This window comes from Osmia bicornis, chromosome 3, assembly GCF_907164935.1.
Source record: "Osmia bicornis bicornis chromosome 3, iOsmBic2.1, whole genome shotgun sequence".
Taxonomy (NCBI): Eukaryota; Metazoa; Arthropoda; class Insecta; order Hymenoptera; family Megachilidae; genus Osmia; species Osmia bicornis.
The window spans coordinates 7,917,016-7,936,778 of NC_060218.1; the positions used below are offsets into that span (position 1 = coordinate 7,917,016).

The 19,763-nt window shown below is 39.7% G+C and overlaps 1 protein-coding gene and 1 non-coding gene across 2 annotated transcripts in view; one reads left to right on the top strand and one right to left on the bottom strand.

Moving 5' to 3' along the window:
* Nucleotides 1-19,763, bottom strand: part of LOC114877797 (mannosyl-oligosaccharide 1,2-alpha-mannosidase IA) — a 369,440-nt gene that overhangs the window by 324,289 nt on the left and 25,388 nt on the right. The window lies entirely within an intron of this gene.
* Trnag-gcc lies at nucleotides 2,608-2,678 on the top strand. Its single transcript has one exon. It is a non-coding gene; the product is annotated as a tRNA-Gly (tRNA).

Sequence of the window (19,763 nt, forward strand, 5' to 3'; positions counted from 1 at the left end):
AGATTTCTTCGTGACTGGACGCTGATTGCTGAGTTTCTTGCGTAGATGGTTTTTAGGGAGTGAAGTGTGGTATAAGAATTGAACTCGGTTCTTAGTCATTGTTTTATATCTGATAATTCGAAGAATTCAAGAAACGATGAAATTATGGAATTTTTAACTAACGATATATTAATTTGGGTCTTGAAGAATGAATTAAAATTTATACTGAATTTTTTACTAAAACTTGTTATCAAATAAATGATATAAGTATAACGCTATTGCTGAACCTTATCATTAATGGTAGCCAAGAAATGCGGCTTTCAAAAATGGACCACCCTGAACTACTAACAGGTTCAAGCAGAGGCGTTCCCGATGCTCAAACTATCTTCAAAACATTTACGGGTTCGAGTGTTCCTTTTCTGTCGTGAATCCACGGTCATCTTAAGCCTCTGAAAGAAGCTTACACAGATTGACGTGGAAGTTAGCAGAAGTGCCGGATTGACGGTTTACACGGCCGTTCTCGCGTATTAGGGCCCCTCAACTTTTCCTTTTGTCCGGCCTCTTGTCTGCCATCAGTCGTCCGGTTGGACGTGAGTTCAGAATCACGTCGACGACTTCGTGTACCCAAGATGTTCCACGGCGAGGCGAACGACTATTGGAGATTTAGAAAACGATCTCTCCACCTGCCTCCCTCGTCACGGCCATTGACGTTCCAGAATCGAAAACGGTAAATCCGATCGATCGTGATTTCGTAAGACGGCCCGTGGAATTAAAGATTATTCGGTAGAGTCGTCGGAATTATGCGAAGTGAGAAAAAAGGATTATAAAAGTGAACGAGTTTGACGTAATCTGGAACCGTCTTGATGGCTTGTGTACACCTTTTTCACTTTGAAATTATTTCATTTTTAAATTTCTTAGAATTTTCTCAGTAATTCTTTTTCAAAATTCTAAAGCGTTGAAATACCTAACAAGAATTTTATAAAACGATTAAATTATTTCGCTCTAATAACCAAGAATTCTCGAACAAACATTAATAGCCATTAGAAAACTTAATTAACGCATACGGTTCTCGTAGCTTTATTTCTCAATAATTCTCTTTCAAAATTATAAAGCGTTGAAGTACCTAACAAGAAGTTCATAAAACAACTAAATTCCTTTCGCTCTAATAACCAAGAATTCTCGAGTAAACATTAATAGGCATTAGAAAAGTTTGTCAACGCATACGGCTCTCGTAGCCGCAGTTTCAATCGTTAGAGAGAGTTCTGTGCAGTCGCGGAGACTTATAATAATTGCATAACACGCCGTGAAAGTTCTGCGGCTACGAAGGAGAGAGGCTGTAGCATTGTTGCTCTAATTACAAGCCGCAAGTTAGCATTAGAGTGAGTCTCGGTAAGAGTAGGAGAGAAGGGTGGTTTCACCCCGCTCTTAGACAATAGCGGTGAAACGAGAGCCACTCGCTTTGCGAGTCGAAGTTCAAATCCTCTCCGAAGTAAACGCTCGTTATCTCTGATCTCGTATCAACCACGTAGACCAGATTCGCGCGATATGACCCTCGCGAGCAACGAAACTTATCACCGAGCTACGCGATGAAACGCTTATACTTTACAAGATAACCAACCGCGGCAGATTTTCCGGATTCACCGCGGGAAATCTGCTCGCACCAAATAGGAATCGTTAATTAAAACGTTCATTTGCGAGGATACCGTGTTCTTCCAGGAGAACTTGTTTTTGATGACTGGAGGATTCTTATTTCCTGCTTCTTCTCTACCTGGTTCGTTTGCATTGTTTCTATTGTTGGCTATTGTGCAAGGAAATTAATGGGATCGTGGTTAAAGAATAGAGTAATTTTCTTTGATTGCGGTTTTATCACCGGCATTCGAGAATATGGATGGTCTTGAAAGGAAAATGAATGAAAGCTGATTGAAACGTTGAAAATTGGAACTCTGTACATTTTTGGGAATTTTGCTAATCAATTTGTGTTAATTGAGAAATGAAAACTGAAGATGAGTGATCAAAGGATATGATTAGAAGTGGATTATGCAATTTCTAGTTGATTGAAATACATAGTATCCGTTTGTAATCAGCTAAAATTGCATCAGTTGTTAATCGTATAGAATTATAATTTGCATTTCAAATAAAGTAAGTGCAATAATGCATTCTCTATCTAACGTTACGTTATTGATTTTAATATGTATGTATTAACTTAGTCTAATTTCAGTTTCCAAGTAGGGAAAGAGGAACCTATTGTCGACACTTACATTGTATAAGACTAATCGAGCGAGTGATTAAATAAAAGTGGGCGTATTAAACAAAATGTTCGACTCTTTATTAGCAGAATCATACACAACGACAGTCAGAATAAGAATACCCTGCTGTCTCAAAAATCCTCGGTTGTGAGAACGCCTTCGACATACTTATGCCCTTTTGTTTACGACACCCCCACATCTAGGGACTGTCCCTTAAAAAGGGGAAACGCGCTGACAAAATACACATAGCCTGCCTCGACCTTTTGCCTACTTCGATTTTTCTAACAATTCTCTTAGAATTTCTTTAAATTAAGTATTAATTTATAATAAATAAATTATTTTCACTTCCCCGTGAAGCTGGGACAAGAAATGTACATTCGAAGCATCGGTGGTTCAGTGGTAGAATGCTCGCCTGCCACGCGGGCGGCCCGGGTTCGATTCCCGGCCGATGCAAAATTTTTTCATTTTTGCATATTTCAACAACATTCATACATGACCTAATTGAATTCTTTTTGAACTTAGAGAAAAAACGAACTACTTCCAATAATTTAAAGTCAATTAAAGTGACGTTATCTTATAGTTTCCTAATTTGTTAATGAATGAACTGCAGAAAAGTTGGAGATTTAGACAAGTAACTTGGAACAATGAACTATTATTCTTACAATAGAATTGAGATCCATAATGAACAAATTAGCAAAAGAATGAGGAATTTATGAATGAAATAGTAAGGTGGCCACATCTGGCGAAAAGCAGGGGAAAATCGTACGTGCCTTAGAGATGCTCTTATGATAAACATAGGAAACAAAGACATTTCACACACGAATTTTCATAAATTCATTACTGATATTTGTATAGTTTCGATTTACTATTTTATCATAATCTTTCATTGAATAATAAATAAATAAAATTAGTATATTTTTAAGCTCAAATAGCTAAATATGTCCAAGTGCATCTAAGTACAAAATTAAGTCTCCTCCTATATTTTCATTAATCATTTCAAATTATAGTTTCAGAATAAACTGACTTGTACTACTTTCATCTGTCTAAACAACAAAACTATTAATTGACGTAGAGAGGTTAATCCACGGATGGGATTCAGATGAAGCCTTCCAGATTCTAGGCCATCTCTGCTTGCCAGATGTTAACCATAAGTTATCAAACTACTTTCACATCATCTCCATCATCGCATACATATAACTCTGCTCCATGAATACATGTTTGAATCTAACAATTTAATTCTGGTATACTATCCAGTCACTGCTGCAAATAGAAGGCCTAAGAATAGAAGTTATACATAACTCTATAGATAAAAGAAACATCATGAACTTTTGAGACGACCTACTATAAATCTTCATTTTAATCTTAATACCATGGCAGTCAAATATGCTTGAAATATAATTTAATCAAATAATAATTAATGGAAGAAAAGAGAAGATAAATTTTGAATAATATTACTATTGTATTAATAATATGAGATACTCATTTGGAAACTGAAATTTGAAAATTAACAATTCGTAGCCTTAATAAGTAGAATTTCAGTATGTCTGACCATACGTGTCCATTTACACTCTGACACTCAGCGTGTTTCACGCCCCAAATGAACCACTAATGAACCACTACAAAATCGAATTACTTTAGGAATAGTAAATTATTTACATGATATAGCAGGAAAATTGAAATACACATTTGTTAACATTTCCGCAAATTCTCATTATTTACTCTCATTTCGCAAGGTCCACGAGACCCCGATTGCAAATAACTATTCGTAACCAACAATCTCGCGCAACAAAACGTCCGAACGGTTCGCGGGAACCAGCTTGCTACCAAAGCGGAATTTCAATTCTGCCCGACAATCGCGGGCTATACAACGGCGCTAAGTACGTTAAACCCATTTGTTCGAGCAACCAAAACACGAAGCACTTTCTAGCTTCGCTATTTACACGAACGATCGTAACGGAAATGCAATTCCACGGACAAGACCCCCGCAAATATTTGCGCATTTGCGCGGACCGGAGATTAGCGTGGCTCGCGCTTTGCTACAGGAGAGAACGTTGGGTTCGCCAAGAGGCAAAGGGGACGACGATTGCATTGTCGCCAGGTAGAAGGCGGCATTTTAGCGTGACACAATTTGTCACGCTGTAATCGACCGTAGAACCGGCTTGGACGCACGCGATGCTTATACTGCGCCCAGGAACGCGACCTCCTTCTTCCTTGCCATTATTTTTTCGCGCCTCCACCCCATTGCGTGCCTTTTCATCTCGCGACGCGTGTCACTCTCCATCTCGACGTTTCATCGGCTCTCGAGATCGATCAAGCGATAATTAATAATAAAATAGATTTAATGAAGTTAAGATTAAGGCCAACAAACAAAATTGGATTTTCTTTCTCAACTGCATTTAGCAAGTGCAACGATGCACCAGAAAAGTGAAATTGCACTTTTTCTCTTCATAACAAAAGCGCTTTTTGAATTTCTCAATACATCCTTTCCACCCCATCAACATCAAATTTTATTTTTCTAGTGCATTTGACAAGTGCAACGATGCACCAGAAAAGTGCAATTGCACTTTATCTCTTAATAACAAAAGCGCTTCTTGAATTTCTGAATACATTCTTTCCATCTCATCAAAATTAACTTTTATTTTTCTAGTGCATTTGCCAAGTGCAACGGTGCATCAGGATAATGCAATTGTACTTTTTCTTTTAATAATAAGAGTGCTTCTTGAATTTCTCAATTTATCTTCCATCTCATCGATAAATCAAAATTAAATTTTACTTTTCAACTACATTTACCAAGTGCAATTGCACTTTTTCTTTGAACAACAAAAGCGCTTCCTGAATTTCCGAATACATCCTTTCCATCCCACCGATAAATCGATATTTAATCCTTAACGAAATCATCCGAAAATCTTTCAGCGTTGTCTCTCACGAAAAAAGAGGAAAAAAGCAATCGCTGAAAATCGGCTCACCAAAGTGTATCAGGGCCATGGAACCAGTACCAGTTCGCGTTTCACGGTCGAAATCGGGAACGAACGTTCGAGAGGAAGGCTCGATCGGGTTTTCGATGGCGGACGGGCGCAAAATAAATCACTGACCGCGTAAACTCGTGGACAGAACGGTGGCTTGGCCGTTCGATTAATCGACGACGAAAGGGGAACGGAAAGCGGTGAGCCATGGAAAAGCGTTGCGTAAGTTCCGAGCGTTTAACAAGATTCTGCGGTCGCCGGTAAACGAGTGGGCAGCTTTGCGATACGTTAACGCACACGGTAAACCGTGAATTCTTGATCGCCCGTTGGTGAAAAGAAAAATTCCCTAAAAATTCATCGAGCTTCTTCCGGTGAATTACGAAGCCAAGGCGAAACACTCGAATCGACGATCGAGCGATAAAGAGAACGCGAACGAACCGAAGTATCGATAAGATTAATTCACTGTTTGGCAAGAATAGCCTTTCGAGATTAAATCGATCTCGTTACTGGCCCTGAGAGATGGTCGATGACCTACATTCCGTAATTCCCTTTAAACGGACACTTTAGATACTTGCTTCCGCTTATCGGAGTATAATAAATAGCCGAGCGTGTAACAAATATGCATGCGCCCACCTCCGAAGAGGTATTTCTCTTGGACGAAACTAGTTTTCAATCGGATCAATTAATTGGATCACGGCTGAATCAATAATTTCACGGTACTCCGAGGAGAAACATTCGAATTATATGTCTGGCCTTGTTTTTAATCGTTCAGAAGGATTATACAGACAAATTTATAATGGTTGTCTGAAAATTTATTTTCTTTCTTAAAATAATTAAATCTCATGAACGGACGAACAGGAACGTATGTTAAATACTAGTTCTCTTTAATTATTGGATAAGATTTTATATTTCTGTAATCTTAAAATTCCAGACGAGCCATTCGACAATTAAGAATGATCAGAGCGAAGAAATTTGAAAACGCTTGTTTCCCAGCGTGGAAAACGTTGTCCTTTTGTTATCAGTAGAGAAAGCTCGAGGTAAGCCAATTTGTAGCGAAACTCGGTGAAAAAGTTTCCTCCGGCTGGGAATCTTCGAGAACAATGGTTCCAATGTCCCGAGGGCATGTCTAACTTACGAACGATAACAATGCAACGCGGGGGATGTGCGCGAATCGCAATGTCCTCTTGGACCGACCACTCGCGGAGCCTGTAACTCAGTAATCCAGTTCGCGAGTTGTGACTCTTCAGGGTGGATATCGTCGGCCCACTTTCTGTCCCGGCAGCCGTATAAAACGTTCCTGTATTTCGCTCGAAAAAGGCGCTCCTTCAGACACGTGTTTCGGACACTGCGATTTACTTTCGTAAGCACCATTTCTTTTCAAGCTTCAGAGCACAATGGTGGTTGATAAATTGACTGCGATTAATTAAACTCGTAAAAGAAGAACGAAGATAAAAACTGTATAATTTAAAAATTTTTTAATTATAATTGCGATGGAATAATAAAAGATCCAAGTGACCAAGTAGGTAATTAATTTGAACGGTAATGAAATTTTCAGGTAATTACAAAATCCAATTACCCCCTCGGCGATTCTATCCAGGTATCGACGTTTACAAAAGACGGGAAACAACGAGTGAGCCGCGTGCACATCAAAGGAAAGCGAAATGTTGTTAGTTTACGAGCCGGCCACGGGATGCACCCGCAAGAGATGTAACAGAGAGCTTCGGTCGCTTTGCATACGGGCTGCACCGGTATGCATTTGCATCTTTATCATTGTATCATTTGCAAACACCGGCTGCGTGTCTCGCTCGTGTCGATGTTTCATGACTTGCTGACAAAGAGACACAACGTGTCACGGTTACTTCGACGAATAACATTACCAATTTTCCTCTTTCCCCTTATTTTTATTATCATTTTTATGCCAAATGTCGCGACGCTTGGAATATTTTACCGTTTCCGTCCGTTTGTCCGGAAGAATTTTAATATACAATTGATGTTAATTATTCTTATTATAGCGTCAATGGAATTAATTAAATGGTAATTTAGTCGGAAATGTTATGAATAACACATATTATGAAATGTTTCATGCCTTTTTCGATTAGACAATTCTAAAGGGAAACAAGCAACGATACTTAGCCCGGTATTTTCATGCACCAGGAACGTACTTTACGTTGTAACAAGCACCTCTCGAGACAACCCATGACCGAAGTGCCAGCCCTTTGCGTTATACAGTCACTTTTAAAGTCCGTGAAAACCGTCAGTCACGGTAGAAATGTCAGAAGAAAGGCCACGGATGCTGCGTCGCGAGAAAGAGCTCGGTGGAAACGACAGATGAGGAATGCAGACGGTAATGCTGAGAAAAATTTCACTTTCTGTTATTTTATCATGAATAAGATAAATATCGTAATGAATTTATAAACAAATTTTAAATAAAAAAATATTACTATTACAAATAAAAATTAACAAATAATAAACAAAGTTTTACTTCTTAGCCTTCTTAACCCTTGAACGGCAGACCATGAAGAGAGCCCCAATTTTTATTTAATTTTGTATTTCATATTATTCTCATTATCTAGATGTACATATATGTAATAATAAAAATATACAAGGATATTAATCTAGAGTTTCATATATTAAAAGAATAATTTGTAAAAGAACAAATGTTAAAAATGAAAATATTAAGTTAAAAATAGATATATTATTACTGAAAAAACATTAACAAATAATAAACAAAATTTTATTTCTTAGCCTCCTTAATAAACCAACCTGTTCGATCTAGCAAAAAGTACCATTTTCCAAGCAGCTGTACACTGACCAAATAAAGAGCTCTAAAAACACTTTAACTCGAGTCTAATTGGCCCTAAGTTACAGACGAAGCAATAAATCGAGTGAAGAGAATACCGTATGGCGTGTGTCGTTCAACAACCCCAAGTCTACCATCATTTTGCAATAACGAATTCCCGGTAACGTGGTGTCGTTAATTGCAATCACCAAGAAAACGTCGCGAATCCATTGAAATTCGAAGAAACAGGATGATTGCGGTAGCACTGTAATTTCCCAGGAACGAAGGGAAAAAGAGAGGAGACGGTCAAAGGGAAGATAATCGAAGGACGCGAAGGGAAAGAAAGGAACGGAGGAAAAAATCGTAAGAAGAGGACGGTCCATCTTACGCTTTTTCGTCTCGGTCGATCAGTTTTATGAAGCTCGTTCGCATCGCGACGATCGAGACTTTTCCCTTATTTGTTTTCATCCAATAAGCGAGCGGCTTCCACTCCTCTGTCGTTTAAACCAAACAGATCCTTAGGGAGATGTCCTGTGCGAAAACATTTGGACGAATTTGTTTTTACGAGCATCCGGAAATTCGATCGAGACTGTACAGGGAAATTCGCCCTTTTGTGAAAATTTTTAGGAAACGCGTTGAAAAGTGGATAATGAAAGCAAATGCTTAGAGAAAGTATACAGATTTTACTTTGTAATATTTTTCGATAAATTAACGTTGAAAGTTTCTTGAAAAAATTGAAATTGCTGTATGAAGTAGGAAGTGTTAATTATATTTTTAATCAAGATTAACTTAAATGGACAAGTGTAATTGGTTCGAGGGAAGTTCGCGTGAAAGTGGAAACTATTTTGATCGGTTTATTCGAGAAACTCGTTCACCTTGTTTATACGAGAATCAGCCGATCGGTATTCGACGAACATGGCAACGAGAAAACTGCGGATGTTCGTGACTAAATATAAAATACAGGAACGCGGTGGTTGTTGCACGAATCACGGTCGACGGGTTCGAATATGTGACAAGAATAATATGAAACACTATGCGTACAAAATCCTGAAGGTTCAATCTACCAATCAAAGTAACTTTCTATCTAAATAAACAAATAAAAAAATGTATATTTTATAATTTTAATTAAAAGTGGCTTAAATTTCATTCTAAATATTTATTAATACCTCTAAAGAAAATTTTTATTATAATATTGAAATTTATAGAAAAAGGAACACATCGATTTAATGAAAAATTATCGTAGAATCATCTTTCCACCGTTGCAGAAACGAAACACCACCATTAATGTTAAGTTTCTGTTCCCCTATGAATGCAAATTATGCATGATGCTACAGCAAGCATAATTATTCGTCAACTTATCCCACGAGTTGCAAACTTTGAACTTTACATCCGGGCACGTAACAATGTTATGCGAGAGACAAACTGTTGCAATTTTCGAGTAATCTGGTTACCTGAAAATGATGATTTCTGAATCATCTTACACTTGAGTATAATTTATTTCGAAATCCTTTGAACACTCAAATTTTTCGTTCAAATACGTCACCTTTGATTATATTCATAAGTAAATATTTTTTTAGTTGCAACAAGAATCTTTCGACCATTTATCAAGGACCAAAGGTAAATTCGTGAAATGTCCATTGACAAGATGTCAAAACTTCCTTCATCCCTTTTCGAAGGTAGATTGCACACGTGTGCGCCCATCTGTCCCTATGCAAATACAGAGGGAATCATCGAAGCGTGAACAGGAAAAAAAAAGGATTCAGACTGTCCGTGACATTGCAACGAAACCATCAAACACGGGATAACAATCTCGTGTGCATCGTGGTAATCCGTTTTGCCCTTTCCACCGCAGTCGAGACGATCAGCGATGCATAAAATTAGTCTGCGTTCGTTGCGAACCCTCCACTAAGATCCCAAGATTTCCCACCTGACATTGCAGATATAGCTTGATCCCTGCACGTTCAACCATTTTTATTCCCCGCACGATCGTCAAATCGCAAGTTTTCCTGGCCACATGTGCGGCTGAAACTTTTGAAACAAATAGTTGTAACTTCCGGTAGTGGAAACGCGTTTGAAATTCCAAACGTCTTTCTAAACTAACTTCTTGCCCGCGAACGTGTTTGTTGGCTCTGATTAACCCTTTTACACCTGAAGTGCTATGACAATAATGTGAAGATGAATTTCTATAGGTATCAATTATCGATATTATTAAAAATTCGTTCATTTATCTAATTAGAAATATTTTAAATAATGGAAGAATTGGTATATTGAAATTATCTTCTTTGTATGAAGATTCTATAATGGCCATTGAACATGGTAATGGTACTCAAAACAGATCCACAACAGATAATTGAAACGATTCACCGTGATCTTGATCTAATTAATTTTTTACCCCTATTATTCTTGACACTGGAACAAGAACATCTCTGCAGGTGCAAGAGTCTCGTAGCTCATCGTCGCGAATTTACGTTTCGAATTAGTGTTTCCTATTTCGCGAAATGAACGTGGCCAACTCGAGCCAGGGGGTGTGTATCGCTTTAATTAAGGCTGCCGTATCAGCCCGTCCATTTGCGTGCAATTTTCTTCGAGATAAGATAAGCGAATGAATTTCGGTGGCTCGAAGAACTTTCACGGTTCCCGTCGTTCCTTCTAGCAATTACAAGTGTAGACACTTTCCAGATCGAATCTTGACTTACGTTGAAGAGAGATGAATTACGATCTCGCTACTGTCAAACGGAACGATAATTTCATGAAATTCGATCCGGTAATTGAATTCGTTTTTCCTTGAAAAGTATTACACCATGTCTGAAAATGATTTTCACGAATCAAGCTGTTCGTGAATTTCAGAGAAACGAACTTTTTTCCACAGAATTTCTTTCTACAATTTAATACCGATGATTATTTCTAAGGCACTTAAATCGGAACCACTCGTCGATTAGTATATCCCGACGATTTCTGCACGCATCAGACATAAGCGTCCCTAATCGGTAAACGCAAGTCAGGATTTTCTTGCGACACCGATGCTGAAGGGGAACGATCTTCTGTTTCTTTGTGCATTTCCAACCACTGATTACTCCACGACTCAGCATCGTCCGCACAATTATTTCAGTCTGCTTTTATTTTACATCGTGAGTGGATAATTCTATAAGACCTCGCTAATTTCCTTTCATTTTTCTTGCTCTTCCATTATCAAAGAATACTTTAGAGATAATTTTCAAACGATTTTCAAGGAACCCCCTTTTATCCAATTTTTTGAATTATTCTTATCCAAAAAATATTTAAATTTTACCCAATGATGAATGAAATAAAAGCTCATAAAAGAGCCTAATCTTTCTACGAACCTTGAATAGCTCTTTCTCATAGGAACTTATGCTTCTTTATGAGATCACCGTTTTTATCTCACATAGTGAGTGGATAATTCTATAAGACCTCGTTAATTTCCTCGCATTTTTCTTGCTCTTCCATTATCAAAGAATACTTTAGATTTTCAAACGATTTTCAAGGAACCCCCTTTTATTCAATTTTTTGAATTATTCTTATCCAAAAGATATTTGAGTTTTATCCAATGATGAATGAAATAAAAGCTCTCATCTTCCTAGGAACCTCCAATAGTTCTTTCTCATGGGAACCTATGCTTTTTCCTGAGATCGCCGTACGTCATCGACCGAAGCAACAGAGTCGAGGGACCCGGGGTAACCGATCCCAACGGCACATTATAAAAGTTCGCGACATTCCCGAAACATTCCCGCGACGAGGGAGCATGGATTCGGCCCTCGAGTGGTCGGTATCCGACAAATGTAACGCCCGACTAAAAACGTAGTTTAGCGTTTCTTATTCATCCTCTGTCCCTTTTCACTGCCATTCCCTCGTCGTGAACGTGCGTGTACAGCTGTGACGGGATTCCATCGGAGCCTCTTTCGAGGACCATCTGCGAAACGCGTCCGAGTACAACGTGTTACATAAAAGCCTGCACGAGAAACATTTTCGCGAAATTCCTGAACACCGAGACATTTCGTACAGTTAGATACCCTGTGGTTAACGAGCTCGTCTAAACGAACTGCGGCAATTCTTGCAACTGGACTACGTGTTCCTTTCAATTCTCTTAATTAAACGGTGGCGGATATTTTAATTTGTCGAAAGACTGGGGTAACCGAATGGAACGTAAAACTTTGCGATTACAGCTGCCTCATTGATCAAACACCTACTTAGCTGGAGTAAATGATGAATTATTGATCGGACACATTTGATTCTGATAATGTTACTTCGATAATTAAGAATCTCCTAATAATAAAGTATTTTTGAAAAGAATGAAAATTTTAACGAGAGTTACTTCGATGTTAAATAATCGTGCGTCAGATATCCTTTTAGTAAAGCCAGAGAATAATTTAGTAAAGTCTCCATTAACTAATGAGTTTCAATATTCAACAGAAGTTGCATTTCTACAAAGAGAAATTTACAGTGCGAAATTCCTTGACACACTTGAGCAATGTTTGCTGTTCATAATTTTATTACAAGAACTACAATTTATCTTAATTTTCAATTCCATGCTCATGGTAGACACGATGATGTTATCGTATCACAGAGACACTCGCTGTACCGATACTCCAAATCATTACGTACTTCTTGCTAACTTTAGAGGTAATACAAGAAACTACTTGAGAAAGAAGAGAGAACAAGGATCCGGACACGAAACGAAGAAGAATGGAAAAGTAAGCGCGAGGACACGGTGGACAGGAGGAAGATCTGAAAGTATCCGCGAAGAAGAGGCAAGAAACGCAACAATGCAGGCGAAGGGGGAGGGGGACAGGCACAGTACAGGTAATTATCTTAGTTCCAGGTTTAATAGACGCCCGGTATTTCGGATTGGCCCTAATGACGGCGTTTACTGAATTTATATCGTCGTGCCGCCGCCGAGCCCTCAAATTGTCCTCGCTGAATTATCCGTCTTTCTCTGTCCCTGCTCTCCCCTCGTACCCTCTGCCTTTTAGCCCACGAAAACTGGCTATCCTTCTTGCGAGTGTCGTTCGCGGCATCAGCGGACCTCTTTTCGCCTTGATGTATGTTCCCTCATCTGTCCACGTGGTCGGTGGACGAGTGGCTGAGAAGGTAGACGGACAACGAAGCGGACGGGAAGAGAAAGACATTTGTTATCCTGGCTCCGCGAGACGGTCTGTCTCCGCTCGAGGAATCTGAAAAAGGATTAATCCCGAGGACCGATGATATGCGTCGGGAGCTGCGTCGCCGTATGGCATGCGAGAATGGAAAAACGCGCGACGCGAACAAAGAGTAGCACGGCATCGCGTGCATATAAGAAGATGTTCCAGCACGTTCGAGACTAGATGGAGACCAGATCGAAGAAGCAACGAGACGTTTGTTATTGGAATTTTAACAGCATCGAACTACGGTGAATCTGACCGATGATGATGGGTTCTTGTTTAAGGATCAGCTGGCGCGTTCCTGGTCTCGCGGACGGTGAGAGGGATGGTATCAGAGAGAAGATTGAAGAATGTTTCGTGTCTCGTAATCATTGATGATCATTTTATTTTATGTGCTAGATTTTAGAATAGCAAGAATTTTAAAAGCATCGAATAATGAACTTTGAAATAGAAATTTCGACTAAACCAAAGATATTGAAGAAGAAGAAATAAATTATATACTTGAATAAAAACTTCTTCGAATAATTGAAATAATAAGAAAAATCAAATTTTATTTGGAATAGAAACTTATTCGAAATAATAATGTCTTTAAATTAAAAATAAAATATTTTACAGAAACATCTATAAATAAATTTTCATTCAAAGAAACAATTGCTTCATTTATTGAAAATATGAATCAGAAGATTGTTAGAAATAATGTCCAACTCTGCTTGTGGTATGATTGATGAAAGTAGATGAAAATTTGATTGAAAACAATAATTTTATTGAAATCATCCCAGAAACTATTGAGTGCCTCCATGTATCCATATTTTACAAATTCCTTTAATGGATGTCCATTAATATCCAATCCGTCATCTCCTTGCATTACGAATAACATTCCTACCCTACCATCCACCCTCCATCAGTCCATCAATGAACACCGATCCGTTCCCAGTAATTACAACGAAATTAACGTCGCATCAGGCAGCGTTTTATACTAAACAGCATCTGGCGAGCTGCACTCGCCAAAAATCAGCCTTGCGGAAATCCAAGGAGCATCCCTTTCAGGAGCAATTTTCTTCCCCCTGTCGACGCATTAAACCCTCCTATAAAATCGAATCCAGCGAAGCTTCTTGCTGGACCGATAAACAGAAATATCCAAGGAAACTCGGGGAATCCGTTTTCCTCGTAGAATTGCAAAAATCCCGAGGATATCTAGAGAAGCAGCATCGAAAGACGATAAAGAACAATGCTCTCCTAACGCGCGCACAATAAAACACGGGGGGCTGGGGCAATCTTGCGGCAAGGAAAGAAAAGCAAGAGCGATAGCCCATTCGAGAGACGATATTGCCGTCACCGTGAACCCGAATGGATACGCATAAATTTCTCAGTCAACGATACAATCAGACGAATTGCTATAGAGCAACCAGCACTTCCACTGCATTCGACGGTTCGTCGTAAAATGCAGCTGGTTAGAGCAGCGAGAGAACGAAATTATAAAACGACAGAGAGCTTCCTCGACAAGGGGTATCAAATCTTTCGATTTAAGGGTCGTTTGCGCTGAACCGAAACATCTATGGAACCGGACGCGCCATCAACCGCACGATCATCGGTAGCATTAGAAATGCTCGACGATCAGATAAATCAGTGCGGTACTCGCGAGTAGCCGGCTCGAATGATCGGTAATCCAGCCGCGGCATCGGAATGTTAATACACCCTCTCTGTGAAAGACATTACCCCGAGCTGGTAGAAAAACTGGCTAAGCACGAGTGCTCTCGTATCCGAGCGGGTGATCGCGGGACAAAGGCAAAGACCGAAGGAGAAGGATCTGCCTCGAGCGAGGCTGGAATCCTGTGAATGGGAGGCACCGTGTCAAGGGTGAGAGAACCAGTGGACCACGACACCGTGGACCATGGTCAGGAAGTTGGCAGCGATCGTCACGAATGGTCCCAAGGGGAACGGAACCCTTCTTCTGTGAATCCTGCTCGCGGCCCAATGGCGGACGGACGTTCCTCAGAGCCGCAGGAAGCAGGATCTAGTAATTAACGAAGCTGTTGCGATCGCAATCTGGCGCACGAGCCGCCTCGGGCGGAAGCCGCGGAGAACAAGCGAAAAAGAGAAAGAGAACGCCTGGCGCCGCATGCCACGAATATTAATGTGCCGTCCCCTCATTGTCTCCGGCTTCTCTCTCCGCTCTCGCTGCCCCATATCCTTTTCTACGATCATCCTGCCGACACCGACATCTTCGCCACACTTTCCCTCTGCACAATAACCCATCTCTCTCGTGTGTTTCAATCCCTGCTCAGCGCCGCTTATTAACGCCGCTACGATTCTTTCTCGCCCGAAAGTAGCATCGGAATTCGCAGAGCCGGGAAATTCACCGCGACGCATTGTACTTGCGATCGAGAGGAAGATTCATTCAGGACCACTGACCTATTTCTCTATGCTGTATCGAATTGGACACCTTTCTGCAGCGATAAAGACCGAGTGCTCTATTTTGATTCATGGAATCCAAAGTAGGTGAAGAGATACGTAAATGTTAGAAAGCTGGCGATGAGATTCGAGCTATCAACTAACAATAAGTTAATTTAGAAATTTAATTAGTTTACTAATTAAACTACTACTCCTACATAGCCAATTTTCTTAGGAAAAGCTATCACACTCCCTATTGTAAATACACAATTGTGGCGACCAGCGAAGGTTCTAGCAGAGGAAAAGGCAAAAGGCCGTGAGGACGTTTTGGGCGTTCGAGCTGTCGGGTCAAGGTGTAATAAAGCAATAATTCGTACCGGTTTGCCAACCCGACGGTCACGTTACGAAGGGTGAGGATGTCCCTCTCCCCCGCCGCTCGGAACACGTCAAATTCCCTTTTTGAGGAAAGCATTTTCTCGGGTTTGCACGGACGCTCCGGTCCGAACCGTCTTGAAAGCAAGCCACGCGCTAAATGAAAACTTTGTCATTGCACCTAGCAACAGTTATTTCGTATCCTATCGATTTTCTTGTATGATCCCCTCACAATCATTCAGGTTGAAAATTTCTCCATTATATGGGACCATTGTGTTACCTACCGCATCGTCTGCAGATGGCGGACGAAGCGATCGAACAGGTGTCGTTTCGACGGGGGGAAAAAACTCGCGAACGAGGGTAGACGGTAGGAAGAACTTGAATGGACAGAGGAGAGGGCTCCGTCGCGTCCTTTCGAGAGAAAAAGAAATGGACGAAGCTGTCTGAAGCGTAGTTGGAAAAGGGACACGTATGTCGTTAGTCGCTAATGGACGGCCCTTTTAGAATCATCACGATCCTTGGGAGAATGCGTCGAGACACGCTTGGCACACTCCACTTCTGACCCGGGCCACTCGTCGGATTAACGAGTTCCACGGATTATTCCGACCTCTTGAACCCTTCTTCGTTTACCAGCTACGCAAACGTAACGACGTGCCGGGCTTTGACTGCTGATTTCACGCGACGCCCGTGAAAAATATCTTTCATACCGTCTGATAAAAATACCGACGCGATACGCTGGTCCAGATTCTCGGCGAGCTTCTTCGAACAGGGCCTTTTCAAAATTTTCGCGTTTCGCGCTTCTATGGACTTTCAGAGGCATCGTTACGTCTGTGTACTTGAGTATATAAAAGGTGAGCGGAAAATTGTGATACCAGCGAAAAGGAGAAGGTGATTGCGAGTGAAAAGTGCAGAGACGAAAAGTTGGTCAACAAAAGGGAAGAAGAGGTAATAAGGTCGAACCTATTTTCGAATTTTTCAAATTCTTTTACGACTTTTTGAAAAAGCACTTCAGTTGTAATTGGAAGGTGATTCGAAGAGGTGAAAGGACGTAGTTTGGCCAATATTCGGGGTAGACAGAGCGAGGAATGCAAAAGACTAGCGTGTCGAGCGCAGACCGTCAGGCTCAGGGAACTAGGTGAGAAGACTTCTGGGATTAAGCCATTTTTCCGGTACGTGACTCCGTGGCCGGATCGGGGAAAGAAGTTTCGAGGAGAGTAGTTTCCGCGGGACGTTCAACGTATTTCCCCGACGATGTCCTCGCCTCCTTACACGATTACAATAAATTTCACGTCGACGTTATTTCCGCCTTAATAACACCGGCTCCCTACAACGCTGTGTTCTACAGAAATTTTAACGAGAATCCGCCGACGTTACGCGTCGAAGTGGCTCGACAAAAATTTGTCGTTACATTTTTTGTTATAAAGAAACACTTGGAAAATTTGCAATTTCCAATCGAAGAAAATGTACAACAAACGGTAACAATACCAGCTTGAATTTCTCGTTAGATTTTCGAAATAATATAGATAGGTATTTGAAAGATTGTAGGTGTGAATGAAAAATATTTTGATGAGAGACGAAATAATTAATTACGAAGACTGTCGGAATACAATTACAGACTGAAATTAGTAAGATGTTAAATCTAACGCGAGAAGTATAGAATGAAAAATATTTTGATGAGAGATGAAAGAATTAATTACGAAGACCGTCGGAATACAATTACAGACTGAAATTAGTAAGATGTTAAATTTAACGCGAGAATTATGTTTTCTGTTGACACAGTTTCCGCGGTAGCCTTATGAATATTAATAAGCAAGGAGTAAATCATCTTTTACGATGTTTTACAGGAAACTCTCCAAGATTCTCGTGCTCGATTGTTCTTTCCTCAAGAAGCACTCGAATCTGCCTTGTTTTTGATTCGATTCCTGTCACGTTTTCCCTTAGCACTCAATAAAAGGTATTCTCCCAAGTGTCCATAACCGGTACTTCGGATGATCATAATCCACCGACGGATTAACTATACGAGGCTTCCGTACGTGTTTATGGGTTACATTCCTCAACAAACCGACAGGAATCGCTTTCTTATACACCAATCCTTTCTATTTCGTTTACTTTTCATGGGGTAATAAAAATGATTAAGTAACGGAAAATCATGGTGTATTTCCTTCTCACGTACACCATAGAGTAACGTATACGGTTATCGAGCCCTATATAATGATTGACCGTTCTTATATAATATATTCTGTTCCTTACGTAATAAACTATGGTTCTATCCGGAACATAAAGTATTGGAGCTATGAAAGATAATTATATTTTATTATTTAATCCTTGAACAACGGAGCCTGAAATTAAATTAAAATTGTGGCTTTCTCCATGGTCCGCCGTTCAAGAGTTAAGAACCGGATTAATTAAAAAACTGTTTTTTACGTAATTTTTCACAATAATAATATTTCCCTTGTTTATATAAAAATCCAGGAAATAGCATTCCAACGTTCGCACACCGTGTCTCAAAGGATCGATATAAAAAATGTTAAGTAAGCGATTAAAAGAGTTAATTAAAATTCTTGAATCTTAAAAATCACGTTCTCGAGGAACAGGATAAGTAGATATAATATTCGTCGCGTAATGCTCGCGCGTCTTTAAGCGGAAAAAGTCGTAAATCAAAGGAAAAAACTCGTTCATTTTCCAGCTTGTACGTACAAGAAGAAGAATCCTGAACGCTGCGTTCGCGTTTCTTTCCCGAGAAGAAAAGGAGACAAGTAACTGGTAATAACACCGAGATAGTATAATAATTCTTGTAGTAGTCAACGACAGTAGCGAGCGAAAAAGAATCTCGGACAGACGAAGCTGACACAGAGGAACAGGGAAGAGATTTAATCCGCAAGAAAAAGAAGAAACGTTGAGGACTGCAATGCAAACAATGCCTCTTCTGGTTTTTCCTCTCCACTTTACGTCGTCAAGCCGATACAACGCTCCTTCTTCTTTTTTAAAATTTTTTTTTGTTTTTTCATAAAACGTGAAGTTTCGTGATGTCGAAATATATTTTTAAGCGACATTCGATGGACCACTTCTCTTCAAAACTGAAGCTTTTAAGCTGATCAAACTGAACGGATTGATTGACTTTTATACAGTTTATTTATGCAAAGTTTATCTTTGAACTGAACCTTTTAAAGTAATTAAAGGAGGGAAGAGGATTGAGTGGCTTTACGCGGAATTAATTTTGATAAAATTTAACTGCGCTCTTTGTTTCATTCTCGTGTTTCATGTAAATATGAAAATTCATTGATGTGCAAAATATTAATATTTTTTACAGTATATTAAATTTTAAATTTAATCGAACAACGAACTGGACGTTTACAGTGAAGCAAAAATAAAAAAGTGAGAATATGTGTATTGTGATAACTACAGCAATAATTGCGAAGCAATTTAACTTTTTATCTAAAGCTACGGGATAATTTATTTCAGTTTCGTGACCAGTACTATCTTTATACGTTTTGAACACGTTTGACTCGTAAAATTCGACTGATAAATACAAACAAATAGAACGTTCACGTATTTCCATCTCATCGTTAAATCCTCCCTTTTTATGCTCTGGCTGAAAACGCAACTGAGTCAAGAGATTGAAATGGCTTTTTTTTTAAATTACGGACACGAATTGATCTGTTCGCAAACGATCCCGCTGTCTAGTTTAATTAAACCTCGAGCAGAATTACACGCGATAATACAGAAGCTCGAAACGATATTTGCCTCTGAGACTGCCTCAGGTAAAGCTGGTTCTCGTATTTCGCCGATATGATATTCCGCTGGTTGATGGATTCAAATTTAGTCTAAGCAAACATAACGGAAATCAAACTGCCACTAAACTAAGACAACTATCACG